This window comes from Bombina bombina, chromosome 1 (genome assembly GCF_027579735.1).
Source record: "Bombina bombina isolate aBomBom1 chromosome 1, aBomBom1.pri, whole genome shotgun sequence".
Lineage (NCBI taxonomy): Eukaryota > Metazoa > Chordata > Amphibia > Anura > Bombinatoridae > Bombina > Bombina bombina.
In genome coordinates, this window is record NC_069499.1 from 102,184,139 (window position 1) to 102,200,624 (window position 16,486).

Consider the following 16,486-nt stretch of genomic DNA (forward strand, 5'->3'; position numbering starts at 1 on the left):
TAAAGACTGTTCAGGGATTCAAACAACCTACACTAACCTTTCCTAATACCAGTTCCTCTCCTCCATTGCTATCCGCCATGAACCCTCTTATCATGTAAACCTAAGGTGCAGATCACCTTCATAAGAGCTGGTTAAAACAGTGTGACCCTCGGCAGGGCCCTCTACCCATTTTTGACTGTATTGTTTGAAAGACAGTTCATACCAGACTAGCTTGACAGGCAGAGATCCAAAAGTTTTCATGTGTTTTAAAACCTTCCCAATGGGCCAAATACTGCAGTCCCAGGAAGAATTACATGAATCTAACATCTGGCTATTTTTAAATTCTTCTCTTGTAACAGGAGTAAGAGGTTAATGACTGGAAGAGAATTATTTCCTTATTTTAGATACTATTCTGAGGACTGATAGTACCGTTAGTAAGTCCATTAGCCTGAGGGTGATATGCTAAGGAATAACGCAGATCAATGCCCTAGCACTTACAGTATACATGGCTTACTTATCTACAAACTGAAGTCCTGATTCACAAACAATTACAGAATAAATACTAAAATGGCAATATAGTTCTTCTTCTTTTACAGAGATCTTAGCAAGATGAGGTGCTAAAGTAACAATTTTAGGAGAACTATTTTAGCCATATTACAAAATATGTCCAAGGATCCCTATAAATCCCTTAGAATTCTATAAATCAACTAAAGAATACATTTAAATGTGTGTCCATAGGTGAGATGCAGAGGACCAAATGGTTGGCTGCAAGGAATCTTGGTACAAGCACACAACTCACAGGTAGCTACAAACGGTAAATCTTATTAAATGATGCGTAGATCTTGACCTATCACAGTACTGCAGTCCAATATAAAATATCAAGGCACAAATTCAGGAGAAAAAATGACTTGCTGCAGGAACTGCATGTGTTGTTTTATTTGTTTGCTGGCATCCTGTCAGGTTTATTGGAGTGAATGAAGTAATGTGTGTCTAATAATTTTATTGGAGTGAATGAAGTAATGTGTGTCTAATAATTTTATTGGAGTGAATGAAGTATTGTGTGTCTAATAATTTTATTGGAGTGAATGAAGTAATGTTCTTTATCTTTTTGTTTTAGTTGTCTGTTTGTTATGGAGCATGGTTGTGTAGTTGCGTTTCTCTTCAGGTTTGCACTGTCAGCTATTATTTTGTCTAGTCTAGTTTTATTTATTTTATGTTGTTTGGAGGATTAGGTTATGAGGCATCCCCGTATGAATGCTTTAAGAGCTCCCCAAAGATGTAGAGGGTTGGTCGTGGTTCCTTCGTTAATTTCTATGAAATGGGTCATTTCAGTCAGAGGTTTTTTTCTAACTAGTGGGTCTCTAAGTATTCTAGGGTTAAGTGTCCAAGTTTTGGTTCTATTATAATTAATTACTCCGCTAAGTGTGACTTCTACTAAAGCGTGGTCTGACCAGGGGCAGTTGTTTATTTTCGCTTGAGTTAGCAACGGAATTAAAATTTGGCTTAAACGAATGTAGTCAATTCTTGAGTATGAATCATGCACTGTGGAATGGAAGGTGTAGTCTCTTGTACCTTTGTTTAAAGGGCCATAATACCCAAATGTTGAAACACTTGAAAATGATGCAGCATAGCTGTAAAAAGCTGACTAGAAAATATCACCTGAACCTCTCTATGTAAAAAAGAAAGATATTTTAGCTCAAAAGTTTCTCAGTAGCCACCTCCCATTGTAAAGGATTTCTAAGCAGCATTTTAGTGTGTTTGTCCTGGGACAGCTTAGGGGATGAGCCTTGTGCACTCTCATATTATTTCCCTATTCAGCTTACTATGAAATCTCATGAGAGTTAAGTCAAATATCATGAGATCACAGTAAAAGAGTTCATGACCTCAGCACTGCTGATGCTGATTGGCTGCTGTTCATTTCTTCATTTTTTTAATTTTTTTACCTGCAGCTGGGAGCAGTTGAGTATAACCTTTTACACAGAACTTACTCTGCTGAGCTGAGGAGATTGTGAGGTAAAATATCTTCCTTTTTTAGAGAGATGCTCAGGTGATATTTTCCTGTCAGCTTTTTACAGTTATACTGCATCAGTTTCAAGTGATTTAGCATATGAGTATTATGTCCCTTTAAAGTTTGCCACCCATCTATGAGATTGTGATCAAGCAAAAAGTCACCCAAGATTATTTGGTTGGGTTCAGTTTTTCTTTTTGAGTGTTGTATGCTTAGACCTATCTATTTGGCTATCTAATGTAAGGTTAAAGTCTCCTTTGAGTATCATTTTATACTTTTTACAAATGGTCATATATAGCATAATTTTACAGGTGTTAATATTTTATTTATATTATTTCTTGTTCCAATATATTTATCCACTCATGTATCAGTGTAAAATCAGATGTGCAATAAAACAAAATAGCAACAACATTGTATGGCTTGAGATTTTCTGCATAAAGTGCAGGAAGATCACAAATAGCCAATTTTACTTTTTACCTTATAATTTTCAACCACATATTTTTCTTGGAAAGCACAGGTGTTTATTGTTAAGTTTTTGTATGTGGGAAACATTTAACTTAAGCTAAATATGGAAAAATTACACTTGTTATTGTGAAGTTTGGAAAAGAATGATTCATACAATACTGTTACTGTATATTTATATATATAAAAAGAAAAACACAATCAAAAAAGTTGGGATAGTAGCAACAACAAAAAAACCTTTGAAATGCAGAAATAGTTCCTAAAATGCTTGCGTATATTCCTAACATATTACTAACTAATATAGTATATTATTAAATAACCATATTAATAAATACCAAGGATTACTACTATCACCATTAGGTGCTATTAGCATAGGTACCAAATGAATACCCAAAAAAACAAAACAATGTAAAAGGACATGATCCCAAAATGATGAAGCACTTGAAAGTGATGCAGTATAGCTGTAAAAAGCTGACAAGAAAATATCACATGAACATCTCTATGTAAAAAAAAAAGAAAGATATTTTACCTCAAAATGTTCTAAGTATTTACACCCCATTGTAAAGGACTTTAAGCAGCAAATCAGTATGCCTGTCCCAGGACCTGTTTAAGGAAGTTTACTATGAAATCTCATGAGATCACAGTAAAACTGTTCTTGACCTCAGCACTGCTGATGCTGATTGGCTAATGTTCATTTCTTCCTTCTTTTTTTTTTTAACCTGCAGCTGGACAGCAGCTGAAGTATAACTGTTTACACAGCACTTACTCTGGTGAGCTGAGGAAATTGTGAGGTAAAATATCTTCCTTTTTTACATAGAGATGTTCAGGTGATATTTTCATGTCAGCTTTTTACAGTTATGCTGTGTCACTTTCAAGTGATTTAGTGAGTATTATGTCCCTTTAAACATTTGCATTTTGAATCATATAAAATGAAATAAAAAAAATTATGTTGTATTATTACAAACGGTACCCGACAGGGATGTCCTCTATCACCCATTCTGTTCGCCCTTTCCATCGAGGTTCTGGCGCATAGCATCAGAACCAATGCACTCATAAAGGGGATTTCCACGCAAAAATAAGAATATAAATTAGCAATGTATACGGATGACATCCTCAAGACACTCACAGACATTAAAACATCACTTCCCACATTATTAGACAAATTTAAAGAATATGGTATACTCTCTAACTTCCACTTAAACCTTAAGAAATCAGAATTGCTGAATTATATCTACCCAAACAATACAATAAATAAAGACAAACATGCCCATTACACATACAAACCACACAATTGAAATACCTAGGGATACAGCTGACCAAAAATCCACATGACTTATTTTCAGCAAACTACTACAACACAATCCACTATCCGGGTATGCAGAATACATGTGATTAAAATGAATGTATTGCCACGTATATTATACTTACTCTAAACTATTCCTATTCCTTTGCCCAGAGGTTACCTCTGCCAACTACAAAGTTATTTGAACCAGTTCATATGGAACAACATTAACCCTAGGGTCCCTAAGAAGACCCTTTATCTTTCACGAGAGCTAGGAGGACTGCATAGTTGCCAACATTTGAAAAAAAATTTCCAGGGACACTTTGCATCTATCAATTACCTGCATGAAATTTTTTACCACACCCCCTACCCTAAAGTCCCGCCTACTTTACCAAACCCACATAATTAGCATAATTTTCAATGCGTTTGATAGTTTTTCACAGCTAGAGGGTGTTACTTTATGTGTGCCATATTAGATAACATTGTGCTCACGCAGTGGAGTTACTTATGAGAGGGCACAGATTGGCTAAGATGCAAGTCTGTCAAAAGAACTGAAATAAGGGCACAGTCTGCAGAGGCTTAGAAACAAGGTAATCACAGAGATAGAAAAATATATTAAAGGACAGTCTACACCAGAATTTGTATTGTTTTAAAAGATAGATAATCCCTTTATTACCCATTCCCCAGTTTTGCACAACCAACACAGTTATATTAATATACTTTTTACCTCTGTGATTACCTTGTATCTAAGCCTCTGCAGACTGCCCCTTATTTCAGTTCTTTTGACATACTTGCATTTTAGCCAATCAGTGATGACTCCTAGGTAACTCCACAGGCATGAGCAAAATGTTATCTATATGGCACTCATGAACTAACACCCTCTAGTTGTGAAAAAAAGGCACAATTCATTCAGATAAGAGGCAGCCTTTAAGGGCTAAGAAATTAGCATATCAGCTTTCTATGTTTAGCTTTCAACTAAGAATACCAATAGAACAAAGCAAATTATGGATTATCTAACTTTTTAAACAATAAAACTTCTGGAGTAGACTGTCACTTTAATGAACTAGTAATTCAGTAGATACTTGTAGTTACAGACAAACATGCAAGTCCAGTAGCAGACCAAAAAAAGCTGTAATTCAATTGAGATGCAGGGGGCACATAGGGGTCAGACAATGTGCAGGTGGGCATATGGGGACCAGATATTATGCAGGGGGGGGGGGCACATGAGGGCCAGATATTGTGCAGAGGGAACATCAGGGCCAGACATTGTGCAGAGGGGAACATGGGGACCAGATATTATACAGGGGGGCACGTGGGGACCAGATGTTATACGGGGGGGGGGGAGGGATATGGGCCAGACATTGTGCTGGGGCATGTGATGACAAGATATTATGCAGGGGGGGGGGGCATAGGGGACAAATAGTGTGCAGGGGGCACGTGGGGACCAGATGTTATACGGGGGGGGGCATAGGGGCCAGATATTGTGCAGGGGCACGTGATGACAAGATATTATGCAGGGGGAACATAGGTGACATTGTGTAGGGGGGCACAAGGAGATCAGATAACATGCAGGGGGCACATGGGGGACAGATATTATGTAAAGGGGCAGGAGGATCATCAATAAATAATTTATGGAGAACAAAAAGATGTTAATCTGGTTTAAACCCCTTTAAAATGTAATGCAGAACAAAACAATTTATTGATGCCCTCTATCAAATAAACTGTTACAATTATAAATAAATAAAAAAACACACACCACAACTGCTCAGCAATAACGTTTGAAAAATGTATTTTAAGTAATAGGACAAAAATGCATTTATAAATAAAAAAACTTTTTGAGCATTTGTTTTTCTTTTAACAATAAACATCCTTAAAAGGTTAGAAAGGATCCTGACTTCCTTCATTTTCTTTGGACTTGATTTTAATTTCTTTCATATCTAAACTAACACTGTGTGTTAATTTTAACTAGAAATCCTGTACCATATAGTGGTGCTATATTACCTGCAGGCTGGTGCAAAGCCGGGACACTTTAGGTGGAGACACCAATTTGAGGACCTCCCCTTTAATATACCCTGCAGGATGTATTTTTTATAAACAATCTCTAAAAATTACAATTAATCTGGCTCAGGCTGCCTCTGCAGAGTAACTCGCGTGTGTGAAGGCTCCAGTATATGAGCGGCAAGCCCCGGGGTCACGTGATGGTGACGTTGCGTGCTGACAGTGTCCTGTAGGATTGCGAGATTCAAAGTAGGAGACTGAGTCAGTGACACAGATCGCGCACAGATCATGCTAGCTAAAGCGGAGCTGCAGCCTGCTACTTGCCGGGACAGTCCGGGACATTTAAATGGCCGGGACTGGGACCCAAATTCCGGGACTGTCCCGGCAAAAACGGGACTATTGGCAACTATGGGACTGGGGTCCCAGACATACCACAATACAGAACCACCACCATACTACAAAGAATTATAGATTGGAGTCATAACTCCGAAGACAAACAATGGGTGCGACTGGACAGAGAAATTCTCCAAATAGACAATGTTGGCTGGTTGGCATGGCTGCATTATAGAGAAAGTAAAACCACCAAGAAGAGGTGGTGATCAGGAAAGGATTTTGGCAAAACGGGAGATGTACTGGATCTTTAGATTGGAGACACAAATTCCTAAGGGTCTTAATTCCAAATATGATCTTATTAACTTTTGGGAATAATAATAACTTGTATGATACAGAGTTAGTGTCTATCTTTACTAAGAATTCTTGATCTTTTGGTTTTTTAGCCCTATCTAATTTTCGGTCCAGTACATCTCCTGTGACCATCAGAGTAACATTATGATAATAGTTTGAAGCAATTAAACATTTAATGCTTTCTATAGAGTTCTTAATTTAAGCTAGTGTTTATAATGGATACATTAATTCGTCATCATAAATGCTATCTATCACTTTGCATGATATATCTTGAGGAGGGAGTATTAGACATTTGCTTATTTAGACTTGATACATGAGCTTTCCCCATAAATTAGGATTTCCACTATGTTTAGCATATATATTCATATTAGCGACAAATGATGGTTTTATATTTGGTAATTATGGGACCATATGGTTGTATCAGTCTTATTTAAGAAATAGCCATGTAGTATACTTCCTGTATACTTTATCTCTTTTGCGCATTCACTGTATTTGTATCAATATACATAGGTGTACTTCTTTCGTTATATTGTCTATATTGTGATGTCTTTGAATTTTTATATATCTCAATTATAGCTTTCAGTATAGTAACTAGTTGAGTATGCAATACCGCTTCAAATGTTATTGATATATTGAAATACTAATATTATTCCACTATTTTTGGCCAATAGCACCAAGTTCAAATTTAGGTATTTGTATATTTAACATCAATTTTTTCCATCATTGTGTATTGATAATACTCATTTGCTTTTCATATTATTGTTATGCTAAGTAGTGTGCCGCTTATGCTTTTGAGTTACTTAATGAACAGAGTAGGCGTACTATTGTTATTAATTGAATATGTATGAACCAATCAAATTTTACTATGTGTTTTATAAGATGGGGGAGGAGACCCAACACCTATGGCTATGACTACGGCAAACGCCGAAACGCGTAAGCCAACTTAGGTGTTATGCCTACTCTGCCTGAATACTGCTTGTTCCTGTATTTGTAAGTGTTTGGAATAAAGATTGAATATTTTACACAAACTGTCCGTACCTCTTGCTTCATGGCTGCCCCATCACAGAGACCACCAATACTCCAACAGTACCCCCTACTAACAGAACTCATCTCTCATTGGGATAAGCTCCCAATATATCCTCCAGACCATTGCCTCTAACACCGATAGTCAATAACCCAGATTTATCATTCATATCACATACGATCGCCAAAAGCTGCACCCCCCACAGCTAAAAGACTACTCATTAAAATGCGTTCTATTGGACGGAAAACTTATGTCACACCAGACACTAACAGGCAGAGAAGAACTAACATCACTCTCGTGGAATACACACAGACAACTTTCACACTACATCAGTTCCCACAAACAAACAAAAAACATCACACAACCATTGACAGCATTTGAAGTGTTATGCACATCTGATCAACCACCACGGCACACTATCTCATCACTATACAAAATATTATCCAACACAGGATTAAGCACCCTTCCTTCATATAGCTATAAGTGAAGCAAAGACCTGGGGATAGAGATCACACCAAAAGACTGGTGGAAGATCTTCACTCAGGTGGTGCTTGACCCCCCTGAGGATCCAAAAAATAATAAAATCACATTGACGGTAGTTGCTGGAGAGGATGCGGGGAGAAAGCAGACTGCTTACATATATTGTGGAAATGTGTCAAATTGAGAAACTTCTGGAATGATGTAGTTGTACAGATAAATAAAACATTGTCATCACCGATCCCATTGGACCCATGTATCTTACTCTTTCACAAACTCACAAACCTCAAAGACAAGGTTAAAAATTCATTACTATACATCATGCTCAACAGTGCTAAAATACTCATACCACAGAGGTGGAAGTCCCAAGAGGTACCAACCATTGCTCATTGGAAGCCGCAGGTAGAAACACTGCTCTCAGAGAGATACCATTATCTCACAGTAGGTAAAATTGAAATTCATGAATACATGACCATGGGATGGAACTTTACAACCAACAACTAATGCTGCATAATCCTATCTCATATCCCTCCAACCCCCTCCTTTCCTAAAAAACCTTAGACCAATACATGATGACAGCCCCCCCCCAATAACAGATATAATATAGATTAGGCCACTAGAGCTTCTTTTTTATGTTACAGTTATTTATATGTTTTTTTCAACATTATTACATTGTTAGTTTCCATCTGAACTCCAGAAGGAAGTGTAAATTAACCTCTAAACTCCACAATCTACATCTGGATAACCTTCACAATATGGACTTGCTACTACAAGCAGACAAACAAGGAACTTTAAGAGTAGCACGTAACTCTTTCATTAAAAATCAAATGATAGTAGGCCTATGTGTTAGATCATACATATGCTTTGTAATGCTACGTTATGTTTTATTGTAACATGGAAAACATTCTCAATAAAAAAATAAATAAAAAAAAATGTTTATGTTGTATTATATAAACTGTAGAGTATATGAACTGTGTCTGAATCAGATTATCATATTTTAGTGAACAGGGGTCTATGTATTTTATTTCTTTCCTAAGATATGGTGAGTCCATGGGAATATCACAACAGTAATTACTCAAGCCGTGGACTCACCATATCCGGAAATAGATACATTTATCAGGTAAGCATACATTTTGTTTTTTTCCTAGCTGTATTGTATAGCTGTATAAAAAGGTATTAAACAAATACAAATAAAACTATCGGCTAGATTTACAGTTTTGTCGGTAACGACCTGCGTAGCTAACGCTGGCTTTTTTCCCCCCGCACCTTTTAAATACCGCTGGTATATAGAGCTCACAGAATGGCTGTGTTAGGCTCCAAAAAAGGAGCGTAGAGCATAATTTACCGCCACTGCAACTCTCAATACCAGCGGTGCTTACGGACGCGGCCAGCTTCAAAAACGTGCTCGTGCACGATTCCCCCATAGGAAACAATGGGGCAGTTTGAGCTGAAAAAAAACCTAACACCTGCAAAAAAGCAGCGTTCAGCTCCTAACGCAGCCCCATTGTTTCCTATGGGAAAACACTTCCTAAGTCTGCACCTAACACCCTAACATGAACCCCGAGTCTAAACACCCCTAACCTTATACTTATTAACCCCTAATCTGCCGCCCCCGCTATCGCTGACCCCTGCATATTTTTTTTAACCCCTAATCTGCCGCTCCGTACACCGCCGCAACCTACATTATCCCTATGTACCCCTAATCTGCTGCCCCTAACACCGCCGACCCCTATATTATATTTATTAACCCCTAATCTGCAGCCCCCAACGTCGCCTCCACCTACCTACAATTACTAACCCCTAATCTGTCGACCGGACCTCGCCGCTACTCTAATAAATTTATTAACCCCTAAAGCTAACCCTAACACCCTAAATAAATTAGCTCTTATTAAATAAATTATTCCTATTTAAAGCTAAATACTTACCTGTAAAATAAATCCTAATATAGCTACAATATAAATAATAATTATATTGTAATTATTTTAGGATTAATATTTATTTTACAAGCAACTTTGTATTTATTTTAACCAGGTACAATAGCTATTAAATAGTTAATAACTATTTAATAGTTACCTAGTTAAAATAATTACAAAATTACCTGTAAAATAAATCCTAACCTAAGTTACAATTAAACCTAACACTACACTATCAATAAATTAATTAAATAAAATACCTACAATTATCTACAATTAAACCTAACACTACACTATCAATAAATTAATTAAATACAATACCTACAAATAAATACAATTAAATAAACTAACTAAAGTACAAAAAATAAAAAAATATTTACAAACATTAGAAAAATATTACAACAATTTTAAGCTAATTACACCTACTCTAAGCCCCCTAATAAAATAACAAAGCCCCCCAAAATAAAAAAAATGCCCTACCCTATTCTAAAATTAAAATAGAAAAGCTCTTTTACCTTACAAGCCCTTAAAAGGGCCTTTTGCGGGGCATGCCCCAAAGAATTCAGCTCTTTTGCCTGGAAAAAAAAAAACATACAATACCCCCCCAACATTACAACCCACCACCCACATACCCCTAATCTAACCCAAACCCCCCTTAAATAAACCTAACACTAAGCCCCTGAAGATCTTCCTACCATATCTTCACCACGCCGGGTATCACTGATCGTCCAGGCTCCGATGTCTTGATCCAAGCCCAAGCGGGGGCTGAAGACGTCCATCCTCCAGCTGAAGTCTTGATCCAAGCCTAAGCAGGGGCTGAAGACGTCCATCCTCCGGCTGAAGTCTTGATCCAAGCGGCAGCTGAAGAAGTCCATCGGGCAGAAGTCTTCATCCTATCCGGGCAGAAGAGGAGCTCACATTCTATTGGCTGTTCCGATCAGCCAATAGAATGCGAGCTCAATCTGATTGGCTGATTGGATCAGCCAATCGGATTGAACTTGAATCTGATTGGCTGATTCCATCAGCCAATCAGAATTTTCCTACCTTAATTCCGATTGGCTGATAGAATCCTATCAGCCAATCGGAATTCGAGGGACGCCATCTTGGATGTCCCTTAAAGGTACCTTCATTCTGTTTTAGGACGTCGGAAGAAGAGGATGGATCCACGCCGGAGGTCTTGAAGATGGAGCCGCTCGTCATCGGATGGAAGAAGATAGAAGATGCCGCTTGGATGAAGATGTCTACCGGTCCGGATCTCCTCTTCTGCCCGGATAGGATGAAGACTTCTGCCCGATGATGGACTTCTTCAGCCGCGGCTTGGATCAAGACTTCAGCCGGAGGATGGATGTCTTCAGCCCCCGCTTGGGCTTGGATCAAGACTTCAGCCGGAGGATGGACGTCTTCAGCTCCCGCTTGGGCTTGGATCAAGACATCGGAGCCTGGACCGATCGGTGATACCCGGCGTGGTGAAGATAAGGTAGGAAGATCTTCAGGGGCTTAGTGTTAGGTTTATTTAAGGGGGGTTTGGGTTAGATTAGGGGTATGTGGGTGGTGGGTTGTTATGTTGGGGGGGGGTATTGTATGTTTTTTTTTCCAGGCAAAAGAGCTGAATTCTTTGGGGCATGCCCCGCAAAAGGCCCTTTTCTATTTTAATTTTAGAATAGGGTAGGGCATTTTTTTTATTTTGGGGGGCTTTGTTATTTTATTAGGGGGCTTAGAGTAGGTGTAATTAGCTTAAAATTGTTGTAATATTTTTCTAATGTTTGTAAATATTTTTTTATTTTTTGTAACTTAGTTCTTTTTTTATTTTTTGTACTTTAGTTAGTTTATTTAATTGTATTTATTTGTAGGTATTGTATTTAATTAATTTATTGATAGTGTAGTGTTAGGTTTAATTGTAGATAATTGTAGGTATTTTATTTAATTTATTGATAGTGTAGTGTTAGGTTTAATTATAACTTAGGTTAGGATTTATTTTACAGGTAATTTTGTAATTATTTTAACTAGGTAACTATTAAATAGTTATTAACTATTTAATAGCTATTGTACCTCGTTAAAATAAATACAAAGTTGCCTGTAAAATAAATATTAATCCTAAAATAGCTACAATATAATTATAATTTATATTGTAGCTATATTAGGATTTATTTTACAGGTAAGTATTTAGATTTAAATAGGAATAATTTATTTAATAAGAGTTAATTTATTTCGTTAGATTTAAATTATATTTAACTTAGGGGGGTGTTAGGGTTAGACTTAGCTTTAGGGGTTAATACATTTATTAGAGTAGCGGTGAGGTCCGGTCGGCAGATTAGGGGTTAATAATTGTAGGTAGGTGGAGGCGACGTTGGGGGCGGAAGATTAGGGGTTAATAAATATAATATAGGGGTCGGCGGTGTTAGGGGCAGCAGATTAGGGGTATATAGGGATAATGTAGGTGGCGGCGGTGTGCGGTCGGCAGATTAGGAGTTAAAAAATTTTAATAGAGTGGCGGCGATGTGGGGGGACCTCGGTTAAGGGTACATAGGTAGTTTATGGGTGTTAGTGTACTTTAGAGCACAGTAGTTAAGAGCTTTATGAACCGGCGTTAGCCCAGAAAGCTCTTAACTCCTGGCTTTTTTCTGCGGCTGGAGTTTTTTCGTTAGAGTTCTAACGCTCACTTCAGCCACGACTCTAAATACCGGCGTTAGAAAGATCCCATTGAAAAGATAGGATACGCAAATGGCATAGGGGGATCTGCGGTATGGAAAAGTCGCGGCTGCAAAGTGAGCTTTAGACCCTTTCCTGACTGACTCTAAATACCAGCGGTAGCCCAAAACCAGCGTTAGGTGCCTCTAACGCTGGTTTTGACGGCTAACGCCAAACTCTAAATCTAGGCGTAAGATTTGAATTTATAAATTAAAGGGACATTAAACCCAAATTTTTTCTTTCATTATTCATATAGAGAATACAATTTTTTAAAAATTTCCAATTTACTTCTATTATCTAATTTGCTTTGTTATTCTTTGTTGAAGAGATAACTAGGTAGGCAGCGTGCACATGCCTGAGGCACTACATGACAGGAAATAGTGCTGCCATCTAGTGCTCCTGCTAATGTATAACAATGTTGCAATACTGCTGCCATATAGAGACGTGCATATTCATAAGCTTACTTTACTGCTTTTCAACAAAGGATAACAAGAAAACAAAGAAAATTGGAAAGTTGTTTAAAATGGTATGCTCTATCCAAATCATGAAATAAAAAAATTGGGTTTTATGTCCCTTTAAATACATTGAAAGAAGAAAGCAGATTTTACCAAACTAACTTCAAAATTAGAGAGTAATTATAAAGAAATATGGAACTGGGTAAATTGTTAGTAGTGTGAATTAAATTTTATAAAGCACCAGTGCAATATCATGGTTTATGGCAATAAAACAAATGTTTTCTGGGTGAAACCATAATTATGGTGCAGAATAAAAATGTCTAAAACACCTTTATACATTTGTATTTAAGACATGTAATCAATACTGGATGCGGAGATACATGAAAACTACAATCGTGTTTGTGTGCTGTGTCAGTCAAAAGACAACAATTTACAATTTGAGTTTTGCTACCTGTAATAACTGTATAACTGTAAAATCACATTTTGCTATAGTAAGAAAAGCTAAATTCCTTCTGATTAAACTAGTTTCCAAAATATGATATCAAGGGACTCAAACCCCAAGGCCTGTACACAAAGATCAAAGGCTACCATCCAATGTAGATAAGACAGGTGAGACCTGCTCTCCTTCCTGAGGACAGAAAATAAAATATCATAAAGCTTCAAAGGACACAGGACAGAAAAATGGGATCATAAATCCTCAAAAGGACTCAGATAAGGTCTGTCCTGAGATGGGTCACAAAGGTCAGATGGCATTAGGAAAACTCATTTCCTGGACCACAGCGACATCTACAGGCAGTTAACAGAGAAATTGTTATAAAACAGATGATGGGGGGCGGAGCCAACTGCCAACATGGACGGACGCTAGTACATGGAGCTCTGTTCATTAGTACACTGTAGAGGCCAACTACTACTTAATCAGTGCCTAACAAACACTTCAACTGCCTTCTAATTGTTCCTAGCCTGATTCAAAACAATTTGGTAGCTCCTTAGAGCCGTTTAATCCCAACTATAAGAACCAGAGTTATTTGCGCAAGTTCTGCAGCCCTGTGTGAGTCACGAATATGGAGGAATCTCATGCTATGCTGCAGGCCTTTTTTGTACGCTTGGGCGCTAAGATGGACAGACACTTTGGAGAGCTCATTGCACCATGCAGAGGCGAGGACAGAGTCTCTCCAACCTGGCCTAGCGAGGAGATTACAATTCTCATTGAAAGGGGAGAGCAAAACATGGCGCTCAGAAACGGAACACCTCCAGACGGCTCTGAGCCACGAGATGAGATTACATTGCTCCCGGAGAGGAGGCAGCTTAGTAAAAGGCAGTCGGAGGCAGAGGCGGCACATCTCCTTCAACTAGTGAGACATAGGGATCCTGGATCTCAGAACAACAGCCAAGTGTGCCCAGTTCCCTCTGACACTAACCTATGCCTGGTTAAGCCCTTAGCTCCGGAGCACCACGGAGGTATGAAGCCTCGCAGCATTCTACTAGATTATGGCCATCATTGCAGCGCAACTCACCAAGGCTCCCCTGACTGCACATGCGACACTCAGCTAAGGGTTATGTTACCGCTGAGTGTTTTGAGGTTCTGGACTGCTGTGCAATTTGATGGATGGCTTCGCCTGGGTGTGGGTTAGATATGCGACCATGATAGGTATGTGGCCGGACTTGAAAGGAATGGTCTCACTCTTACCCTAACTTTTTTCACATACTGCAGCAAGCACTTCTCTCATTCAAATGACTGCTACACATTAATCCATCGTGTTTGTCTCATACCTTGCTTACTTGATGATCTGTAAGGCCAAAGATGACAGCCTGCAGTGCTACTACCGCAACAAGCGCTTATCTCATTTATATGGTTATCAGAGTGTCACACCTTGTTCTGGACTCATGCCTTGCTTATCTGAGGAACTGTAAAGCCAAAGAGTACAGCCTTTTTCAGCACTAAAATATATCTAGTTGTTTGTAGTAGCTGCCACCGCACTGCTGCATATGTTTAATATCCATTGGCAGCACATAGACCCACTTCAGTTATTTACAGTTTTTTCTTCTTTTATGTATTTCTTTATTTTTCTCTATATGACATCTCATTGGCTTCATTGGTCTAATATACCCTTAACCTGCTACAGGCTGAATACTGGGTCTCTTCACTCAGTCTAGTAATTATGTTTATATAAGTAATTAGACATCACTAAGGCTCATTAACTATGTAGATCTCTGACTTAGCCCATTTACTATAATTAAATGTAGCAGTATCTGACATTTATATATGTAATCTCACTTATACTCTGACAACGACAGCCATGTGTATTATGGTCTATGATTTTAACTGGCATTGTTCTTAGGATTGACATTGCTACTCTAACTCATTTAATATAAGTTCTAGAAATGTATGACAATATTATTAACACAGTGATATTTGATGCAACATTTGATGGGAATGAGTCAAAATGTTTATGGTCTTATACTGAAATGGGTATGCTGGGAGGTAAAACTGTAATGTTTAGATCTGCCAGCATTATGGACAACTACTAACATAATCTAGTCTTGGTTGGGCGAGTACATCTAACTCCAATGTATTGTTCTTGTTTAGGTAGTGTTTGTTTAATTATAAGTTTAATGTCAAAACTGTATACGCTTGGAGAATGAGATCGATGTGTGATGTCTGATATTGTCATTCATGAAGAGATGTTTAATCCCTGGGAATCAGTTAAGACTATATATATCTCATTATGGTTATCCTTTGGGGTTACCCTGCACTATCTCCCTATGATGCACGAGCGGACTGTCAGCGGCCGAGACAGTTTGCTATAGCTTTAATAGGTCTTAACATGTATATAGTTGTCATACCCGACAAACCCCGATATAGTAGATATGTAGCTTCAGACACAGCACCACCTCATTACTAGTGCACATCATTTATTATTGCTAGGCTCCTCTCTTCCCTTTCCCGCTGGTACTGGTTGCCTGCGGGTCATACCCCTACTCCCTTTACCCTCATCGCCCTTAGGTGGCATCTCCCCTGGAGAGGAGCTCATCTAGAAGCCCCCTATATCTCATCTTATACCATGTATGCTACCATTTGTTCTATATCTCATTGTGCACACATCCTAATACCCCTCTCTGAGAGCAACTGATCCAGAATATAATCGTACTCTTTTTTATACACAAAGGCCCAGGGACTTTTATTAGGTTTCCACTTAAGTATTTTTCTAGAGAGCAGACATCATGATAATAACCTGGGAAACTCGTTAGCTCCAATATAACTTAGGGCTCCGCCCCCCGCCCTTACCTTTAGCTACTGTTCACCCTTACTGTAAGTGAACAAATAAGCGGTGTTTATCCGCAATTGTTAATACACATTTATACGTTTTTCTTATATCCCTTTTTTATTTACATAGAATCCAAATACATCTTTATATTGCATTCAGTCTACCATACTATAGGATATACAAGTTGTTTTGGATATTTAAACTGTGAATGGTTCTTGTGTTGTAACATAGGAAACAAAACGAAAAAGAG

The 16,486-nt window shown here is 38.1% G+C and overlaps 1 protein-coding gene across 1 annotated transcript in view; it reads right to left on the bottom strand.

Moving 5' to 3' along the window:
• Positions 1 to 16,486, bottom strand: part of DGLUCY (D-glutamate cyclase) — a 365,542-nt gene that overhangs the window by 186,719 nt on the left and 162,337 nt on the right. The gene's annotated exons all lie outside the window — the stretch shown is intronic.